The sequence below is a fragment of the Myotis daubentonii genome, chromosome X, assembly GCF_963259705.1.
Source record: "Myotis daubentonii chromosome X, mMyoDau2.1, whole genome shotgun sequence".
In the NCBI taxonomy this organism is placed as follows: Eukaryota; Metazoa; Chordata; class Mammalia; order Chiroptera; family Vespertilionidae; genus Myotis; species Myotis daubentonii.
In genome coordinates this window covers 8,643,542-8,652,774 of record NC_081861.1, presented here as the reverse complement: position 1 = coordinate 8,652,774, position 9,233 = coordinate 8,643,542, and positions in this window count along the sequence as shown.

The window sequence follows — 9,233 nt, the reverse complement described above, 5'->3', positions numbered from 1 at the left end:
ACTTCTTCTGAGAAAAATAAACATTTGTTTTACTTCTTCTTTCTAAGTGTCAGCGACCTAATGCTCCTATATACCATGGCATACTTCTTCCCAAGGCTACATGCACATGTTCCCGCACCCCAGAGATTTTAAGACTGTTGGAAGGCAAAACATTTCTTGAGAATTCAATGACAAATACTTGCATATGTTATTGCACACTGGTACCTGGTTACTCAACACTGCTTCTGGAAATCACACAATCCCGAAGGAAGCAGATGGAGACACCATCTCTTAGCTTGAAAGGGTCAGGATGGGACCGCTCCAGTCTTGCATATAATACAAGAGGAGAGGAAAGGGAGCCCCGAGGGGAACATGATAGCTGATACACTAGTCTCCAACTTCTACTCTCATCTCCTGGAAAACCTAGTGGAGTGGTTCCAAGGGCCTTCAATTCCTGGGATTACACAGGGACATGTTGAAGAATCTTCCCTCTTGGGTAAAGAAGAGCAACCTTTCCAAGGGATCCTGCCAAGGTTCCCCACAGTTCTTCTGGCCCACTGCTGGCAAGGAAGGGAGGCCACTGACTGAGACAGTTCCAAGACTGGTGTGTACCTTGGCCAGTCAAAAATTGATGGGGAGAGTTGAGCCCGAATTCCTACGAATGGAATGTGGAATATAGGCCCATTCCTCAGTGAGGGTCCTTGATTCTACTTACTTTTCTATTTCTCATTGTAACAGTTAGACCCATTAAGCACTTAAAGCCAAATTTTGAAACAGAAAAAAGAAGGAAGATCTGACCCCAACACTGCCCAGACCCAACCCTCTGGCCCAAGGGCCAGGAGAACCATGACTGTCATTATGCCCCAGCCCGGTTTCTAAACTGGCAAGAGGAGAGCAGATTACAGGTACTTCATCCAAGTAATGTCCTGGAGAAGAGGCGGGGGAAGGCAGTATCTTAAGAGTCACAATCAACCACATGCAATGTGTGGTCGTTTTAGGATCCTAATTTGATCAAACAAATTGTGTAAATACATTTAGGAGACCATTGGGGAAATGGAAATGTCATTAGGTAGTAGGTAGATGGTGGTCAGTCAGTCTTGGTCCCTTCCTCGGGTGTGATATTGTGCCGTGGTTATGGGAAAAGGGGTCCTTGTTTCTTACAGTGTACTTCTGGGTGAAATGAGTTGATGCCTACACTCTGCTTCACAGTACTCCAGGAATAACATTCGCATAATGGGATGTACATGAAGCACAGACTGAAAAAGTTAATGATTGCTGAAGTTGATGACTCCTGAACTTAATGGGCACACGGAATGCATTATACTATTCCTTCTGCTTTCATGTGTTTGAAATTTTCCATAATAATCAGAAAATGAAATGCTTCACTTACTACGGGTAACGTGGGGGCAAGAGACGAGGAATGGAAAAAAATAGTCACATTCATGGGAACAAAATAGCCAGTGCAATATGCAAATGGCTGTGAACTATCCGTCACATATTCATAGATGACCTGCCAATGGCAGATTCTGGCAGGCATAAGCCATCCTCAGACAAATGGGGCTGGAAGTGATTCTGCAATTAAAACAGAGTTCATTTACCCCCAGAAAGAATTTGGAAAGAAGGGGACATCTTCCCGATCTCTTCAACATGTGTTATTTCTTAAAAATCACTCCTTTTTGTTTTTGTTGAAGGAGATAGAAGCAAATGACCTGTACAATAATATGCTCCACTGGTAAGAATATTGAGGGTGGTGTGCTTGGAATCCTCTTGCCTGAAAGAAACGCGGATCCAGGAATTAGCACTCTTCTCATATGTGAGGTTAGTAGAGAAAATCATTTCAGTGCAGAGAGGTTTCAGGGATCAGAAGCCAGGGCACATGTCTTAAAGTCATCACCATCTTCAAGGCAAAGGAATCTCTCGCTCTTTAGGAACTTCTGCCTAGGGGCCCTCTGTGTCTGGGGATCCATGATCCTGGGACAGGAGGTGCCAGTCCTTTCGCTGTGCCCGACCCAATATCTCACTTCTGATCACTGCTGCGCCACTGGTAGAACAGAATGCTACCTGACACAGGTTCCCAAAAGTGTGTGTGCGTGTGTTTGCGTGTGTGTGTGTGTGTGTGTGTGTGTGTATGAGATGGGCCCCAACTGCAAAAGGGAGGGGAGAAGATGTCCCAGTCTACAGAAACTATATTTTAAAGACAAAAATAGAGAAACTCATGCAAAAAAAGGTGCTATTATTTTCTATCTTTCATCAAATATATAACATAGGCAAAGCTCTGATTAAGGCACCAGCAAAGGTAGGCTAGGTCTCCCATCACCCTCGCTCCAAAGAGACAGGCAGAGGTTGAAAAGGTCAGTTACTCAGGAATCAGACATCAGAAATTGGTGTCTACATTGGAGCATCACATAGGTGTGGGGACTATAAATTTGTTTTGCATGATGTATGTGTGTGTACGTGGACATGTAGGTGTCTGTGACCATGGGTGGGAGGAGAGTGTGGGTGAGCATGCATATGGGTGTGTGTGTATGTGGGGGGTGTGAGCATGTGTGTAAGCACACACATAGGTGTGGGGGGCAGGTGTGCATACGTGTGCATGAGCGTACGGGTCAACAGAACACAATATCCTTTTTCTTGCCAAGGATTCTTAAAAGTCATGATCTGGCCTGAGCTTCAGCCGCTGGGGCTGTATCTGTGACCAACATCACGACTGCCATCACCGCCACGAAGGATCCGTTCCACTTCCTGGGTCTACCGCAGCTGGGTGCTTCCCACTCACCACTGCTGATCGTGCTCACCACCAGGTGACCCCAGCCGTCAAATCCCATTCCCAGCCAAGGAGAGTGACACCCATGGGGCGCAATCCACACCCATTGGCCAGACACCAAACCTTCTGCACCCAGGGCACCAGGACACAATGGCGGAGGGTGTCCGGGGTTCTCTGACGGGGCAGAGTGAGGAGGACCCGCAGCAGGGGATGCGTTGAAGGGGGTCACGTGAATTGTGAGATGGGAGATCAGCAATTCTGTGGGATGACTCCCACGCTGGAGTTCCATAGCTGGGTCAGTCTGTTAGGAGTTGCTCCTTCAACAGCAGCTGAGCGGCCCGAGTGCAGGACAGGAAAGGGAAAGGGAGGAGGCCCCTCTTCCTCAGCCTCTCCAGTGAGGGAGGATGGTTTTCTCCGACTCCCACAGAAGGGCTCCTGGGGCTTTGGGGGGTGGGGCCTCCGGGCAGGCTGACTGGCAGTGCTTCCTAAGGGAGATCATGCTTCCAGAGTTGGCCCCTGTGGGCCAGAAGCTGACCCCGAGTGTGGGAAGGGGAGAAGGGGGCTGGAATTCAGGCAGCTCTCTACTCCCGAAGCCCGGGAGGGTTCCTTGAAACCCTCAGGGCTCCTGTGGTCCTTCCTAGTCCAGGTGGTCTGTGGCGTAGTGGACCCATGTGTACAGAGTGCTCTGTGATTCTTTGCTGAAGGTCTGTTTTCTAAACGAACGATCAAATTAATTATCAATAAGTAAGCAAGCCGTGTTCATTATCGCTTTTAGATAATACAAAGTTACAAGGTTTAAATTCAGACATATATAAACCCCCAAACCCACACATAAATGCATGGGTAAGAAAGTATCTTCTAACTGTGAAAAAAAGAAAAGATAACATAGACACAGGATAACACTATGTGGAAACAAAGAAGGAGAAAAGATAGTTGGATATTATGTCATCACCATAAACTCTCGTGGTTTGTATTGCAATACTCTTGTTTCCCTCATATATCCTGGGAATGTGCATGGTTTAGATGGCTAAGAGCAGACAATAAATAGGACACCAAGCCCTGATTTTCTACTGTATTTTGATTTGTGATGTAGGCATATGATCCTCGCCAAGATACGAAACATGAAATCACATTTGCTCTCACATTAAACAGATTGCAGGTTTGAAAATGACAACATCAGATGGAATCAGACCTGACCCTGGAAATGCAGAGCATTTGACCTGTCTAGGTCTGAGGGCCTCTGATGGCACCTGGAAGGAGCCTCAAGTCTCAATCGCTGCAAACTGTGGTGGGGCTGGCAGGGGGAGGCGTCAAGACGATGGTCTAGGGTTGCACCTAAGACTGGAGCCTCTTGCTCCCGCTCATACAGAACGGGGAGGCCCCTGCTCCTGGGTCCTCCAAATGGTTAAAGCCCGAGCTGCAATGGGCAAAACGCTCATGAGCGATGCACGGACCGACTGAGAGCTGAGGAGACTGTGTGCAGGTTTCCGGGACCCCCCCCCCAAAGGAGGCCCTGCATGGGAAGGAAACATGAGCGCACACACATGCGAAGATGACATTCAAAGTACTTTGCAAATGGCAGGGTCTTTCACATCAACACACGCATCCACCGGCATTGAAGTGAAAAATTCAGATATATTCCTGTCTGTCTCCTGTATACACTATAGCATAACAGCCGATCTGTACTAAAGTGGACAGACATTGCCTGACGTGATTTCTAAACCCTTTTGCGGCTCTGTCCTTGAGGGTGGCTGTTGAGGGCCAAACATGCATCCTGTTTTCATGATTTCAATGTCTAGTTTTGTGGAATGTTGTCTGCTGGTTATTCAAAGAAGTTGGAAAACAAAGTTTACTGGGAAAACACTTTTGAATATTTACTTTGTTGCTGTTTGTGCGCCAACCAGAGATAATTGGATGTGAAGACTTGTTGTCAAACCGAAACTTTTGTGAAATTCCCTGACAGGTGGGCTGACTTCCTCCCTCCAGGTTGCACTGGCTACATCTTTGCAAATGCAGGACATATTTGTCTGAGTATTTCCCATTTAACCCCTTTCTCTCAAGCAAAGACAACAATGTTGGGTAAGCTATTTCAGGTGGTGTGCTTTCCAAGGTTCACATCTCAAGTAAAAATGGACAAGGAATTTTGGGTGAAACAGTTCAAGGAGGACTGACCAAGTGCTTGTCTCAGGGCTATCCCGATCTTAGCACCAAAGGCCCTGTGTCCTGGGGAACCTCTTCCTGGGACATGAGGAGGCCTGGTTTCACAGATGGAGGCAGAGGTTGGGGAGGGGCGCACAGAACTCTTATGGCCGCTCCCAGGACAGGGGCTGAGAGCAACAGTGCTTGCTGTGCAAATGGATGCCCCATGGAGCACAGCCTGCCCTAGTTGCGGGGATGTTTGGTGCCCTGAGTAGTGATGTGGACAGGCGTGATTCGGGCTCACAGTGACGGGTCAGGCATTGTTGTATCACTCTGTGTGATGTGACTGAGTGTGCACCTTAGGCATCTGTCATCCCGCGTGTGACTCCCCAGCCTGGCAGTCATTCCGCACGCAGGGAACAGCTTTGGAGCACAGTTCCAGGGGCTTGATCCACTGATGGAGAGGCAGGTGTGTGACCTGACGTGGTGCAAGTGCATTCTTTGCAGCTTTGGGTGCAATGGCAAAGAGTGGAAAACAACCCAGCTTTCTACCTTAACAATGGAACTGGTTACAATGAGCAAGTTAGACACCTTATGCATCCATTCAAATAGAAAGCAACTCTTTGAGTTCTTGCATAAAAAACTATAATTACCCCATTGCACTGTTTAAAAGAATGAATTGTCAAATTAATACTAGTATTGTATCTATTTAAGGTGTAGAACATGATGGGTTGATTTGCATATACATATTTAAATGAGTACTGCATTCAAACTAATGAACATCATGTCTCCTCAGTTACAGTGTGTGTGTGTGTGTGTGTGTGTGCGAGAGAGAGAGAGAGAGAGAGAGAGAGAGAGAGAGAGAGAGAGAGAGGAGAGCACCTGAAATCCACTCTCTCAGAAAATTTCCAGTGTTTCATACAGGGTTACTGAGTATGGTTCCCAGGTCCATTAGATGTACAGGCTTATACATCCTACCCAATTGCAATTTTGTGTTGCAGAGCTGAAAACGGCTTTAGAAATCATATCAAAGTGTTCTGATGAGGGCTGCTTTCTGGGACATGTTGTTTGCCTAAAAAACACTTTCAAGCACAATGTTTCTTACTGTAGCCATTTGTGATAAAAAATGTTCTGGACAACATCCATTTAGATTTGTTTTTCTGTAGAATAACTCTGTGAGGATAGCATGAAGCTTAATAAAAGTGGCTGTCTCTAGCAGGGGGAAGTTGCAGTTTGCAGGAGAGGGAGGAAAACATTTCACTATATACAATTGCGTGTCCATTTTGAATTTCCTGCCAGTGCGTATTATCTACTTACAATCTCAGTTTTGAAACCTGGTGCATAAACTAATCCACTGCTTTCTAGAATTAAATAATTGGGTGGCCCTATCCGGTTTGTCTCAGTGGCTAGAGGGTCCTCCTGCAGACTGAAGGGTCCCGGGTTCGATTCCGGTCAAGGGCACATGCCCAGGTTGCAGGCTCGATCCCCAGTAGGGGGCTTGCAGGTGGCAGCCTATTAATCAGGGGTCCTCAAACTTCGGCCCGCGGGCCACATGCAAATACAAATATTGTATTTGTTCCCGTTTTGGTTTTTTACTTCAAAATAAGATACGTGCAGTGTGCATAGGAATTTGTTCATAGTTTTTTTTTTTAAACTATAGTCTGGCCCTCCAACGGTCTGAGGGACAGTGAACTGGCCCCCTGTTTAAAAAGTTTGAGGACCCCTGCTATTCATGATTGTCTCTCAGCATTGGTGTTTCTATCTTTCTCTCCCTCTCCCTTCCTCTCTAAAATCAATATATATATTGATTGGAAAACAAAGCTGGGCTGGTCCCATGAGACAGGTCAAACCGGTAGTCAATGAGCACGGTGGATGTTTCTCAGATGTCACAGTAACAGGCTGTCCATTTAGCAGGGGCCAGAGTGACATGTAATGGTTTCTGTGACAGTTACATCATTACTGTACCACGACCCACAGGTACTAGTCTGTATACTTGCTGACATGTACATATTTCAGTATTTCATAACAAAGTATGGTGAGCAGTGTGTGCTGTCTGCATCTCAACTCCACACTCTTGTCCTCTGTTGCGTCCCCAGGGAAGCCTGCCTTTCAGTGTGTCTGCATAGTCAGACCTGGGGACCCTCCAGTGATGGCCCTCCCATCCTCACTCCTCCCTGCCTCAGTGTCTCCACATAGTCAGACCTGGGGGACCCTCCAGTGACGGCCCTCCCATCCTCACTCCTCCCTGCCTCAGTGTCTCCGCATAGTCAGACCTGGGGGACCCTCCAGTGACGGCCCTCCCATCCTCACTCCTCCCTGCCTCAGTGTCTCCGCATAGTCAGACCTGGGGACCCTGCAGTGACGGCCCTCCCATCCTCACTCCTCCCTGCCTCAGTGTCTCCGCATAGTCAGACCTGGGGGACCCTGCAGTGATGGCCCTCCCATCCTCACTCCTCCCTGCCTCATTGTCTCCGCATAGTCAGACCTGGGGGACCCTCCAGTGACGGCCCTCCCATCCTCACTCCTCCCTGCCTCAGTGTCTCCGCATAGTCAGACCTGGGGACCCTCCAGTGACGGCCCTCCCATCCTCACTCCTCCCTGCCTCAGTGTCTCCGCATAGTCAGACCTGGGGGACCCTGCAGTGATGGCCCTCCCATCCTCACTCCTCCCTGCCTCATTGTCTCCGCATAGTCAGACCTGGGGGACCCTCCAGTGATGGCCCTCCCATCCTCACTCCTCCCTGCCTCCGTGTGTCTGCATAGTCAGACCTGGGGACCCTCCAGTGACGGCCCTCCCATCCTCACTCCTCCCTGCCTCAGTGTCTCCGCATAGTCAGACCTGGGGACCCTCCAGTGACGGCCCTCCCATCCTCACTCCTCCCTGCCTCAGTGTCTCCACATAGTCAGACCTGGGGACCCTCCAGTGACGGCCCTCCCATCCTCACTCCTCCCTGCCTCAGTGTCTCTGCATAGTCAGACCTGGGGACCCTCCAGTGACGGCCCTCCCATCCTCACTCCTCCCTGCCTCAGTGTCTCCGCATAGTCAGACCTGGGGACCCTCCAGTGACGGCCCTCCCATCCTCACTCCTCCCTGCCTCAGTGTCTCCGCATAGTCAGACCTGGGGACCCTCCAGTGACGGCCCTCCCATCCTCACTCCTCCCTGCCTTTCAGTGTCTCCACATAGTCAGACCTGGGGGACCCTCCAGTGACGGCCCTCCCATCCTCACTCCTCCCTGCCTCAGTGTCTCCACATAGTCAGACCTGGGGACCCTCCAGTGACGGCCCTCCCATCCTCACTCCTCCCTGCCTCAGTGTCTCCACATAGTCAGACCTGGGGGACCCTCCAGTGACGGCCCTCCCATCCTCACTCCTCCCTGCCTCAGTGTCTCCGCATAGTCAGACCTGGGGGACCCTCCAGTGACGGCCCTCCCATCCTCACTCCTCCCTGCCTCAGTGTCTCCGCATAGTCAGACCTGGGGGACCCTGCAGTGATGGCCCTCCCATCCTCACTCCTCCCTGCCTCCGTGTGTCTGCATAGTCAGACCTGGGGGACCCTCCAGTGATGGCCCTCCCATCCTCACTCCTCCCTGCCTCAGTGTCTCCGCATAGTCAGACCTGGGGGACCCTCCAGTGACGGCCCTCCCATCCTCCCTCCTCCCCTACCGCGACCTGCAGTCTGTTGGCTCCTTCCCTGAGTAAGGTTTCCTGACTCCCTCCTAGGAATACTCAGAATGCTGTGGAAATGTAGTGAACTGAGCACATGCCCCATGACACCCTACCCTACAAAGAGCTAAAGCAAATAAATGATAAGCAGAACATATCAACCGTTCTGGGAGCTCCAGGGCCAGCACCCCCCATTCTCATATGGGAAATTACCAAAATATATAGAATAAAGGAACCATGTAACTTAAGCCCACTGTATTATGAGCATTTATAGTCTGTCTTTACTTTGCATGTGTACCAACTGTTGTTATGTGTATTGAGATAGTGTTAGTTAACTTGCAATACTGTGAATACTGGGATCATGTTTTCTAAGATTCCGATAATGAAAATAAGAATGATTGTAATACTCAACAAAATTTAAAAAAATAATTAAAAGAACTCATGGTATTAGAGGACAAAAAAAGCTTTATAAAAGTGTTATATTTTTCCACACATATAATTTGTTCTAGTGCTAATTATTATTTGCCACTGTTTACTGGTCACATTATTATTTTGTTTAAACAATAGCATTTATGAGACAGAAAAGGAAAAAAACAAAATGTCATTGAAAATAAACATCTATGTTTCATAATTTGTGTTAAAGTAATAACACGTGTCATTATTTATTACATTATGCTTTCTCATCTCT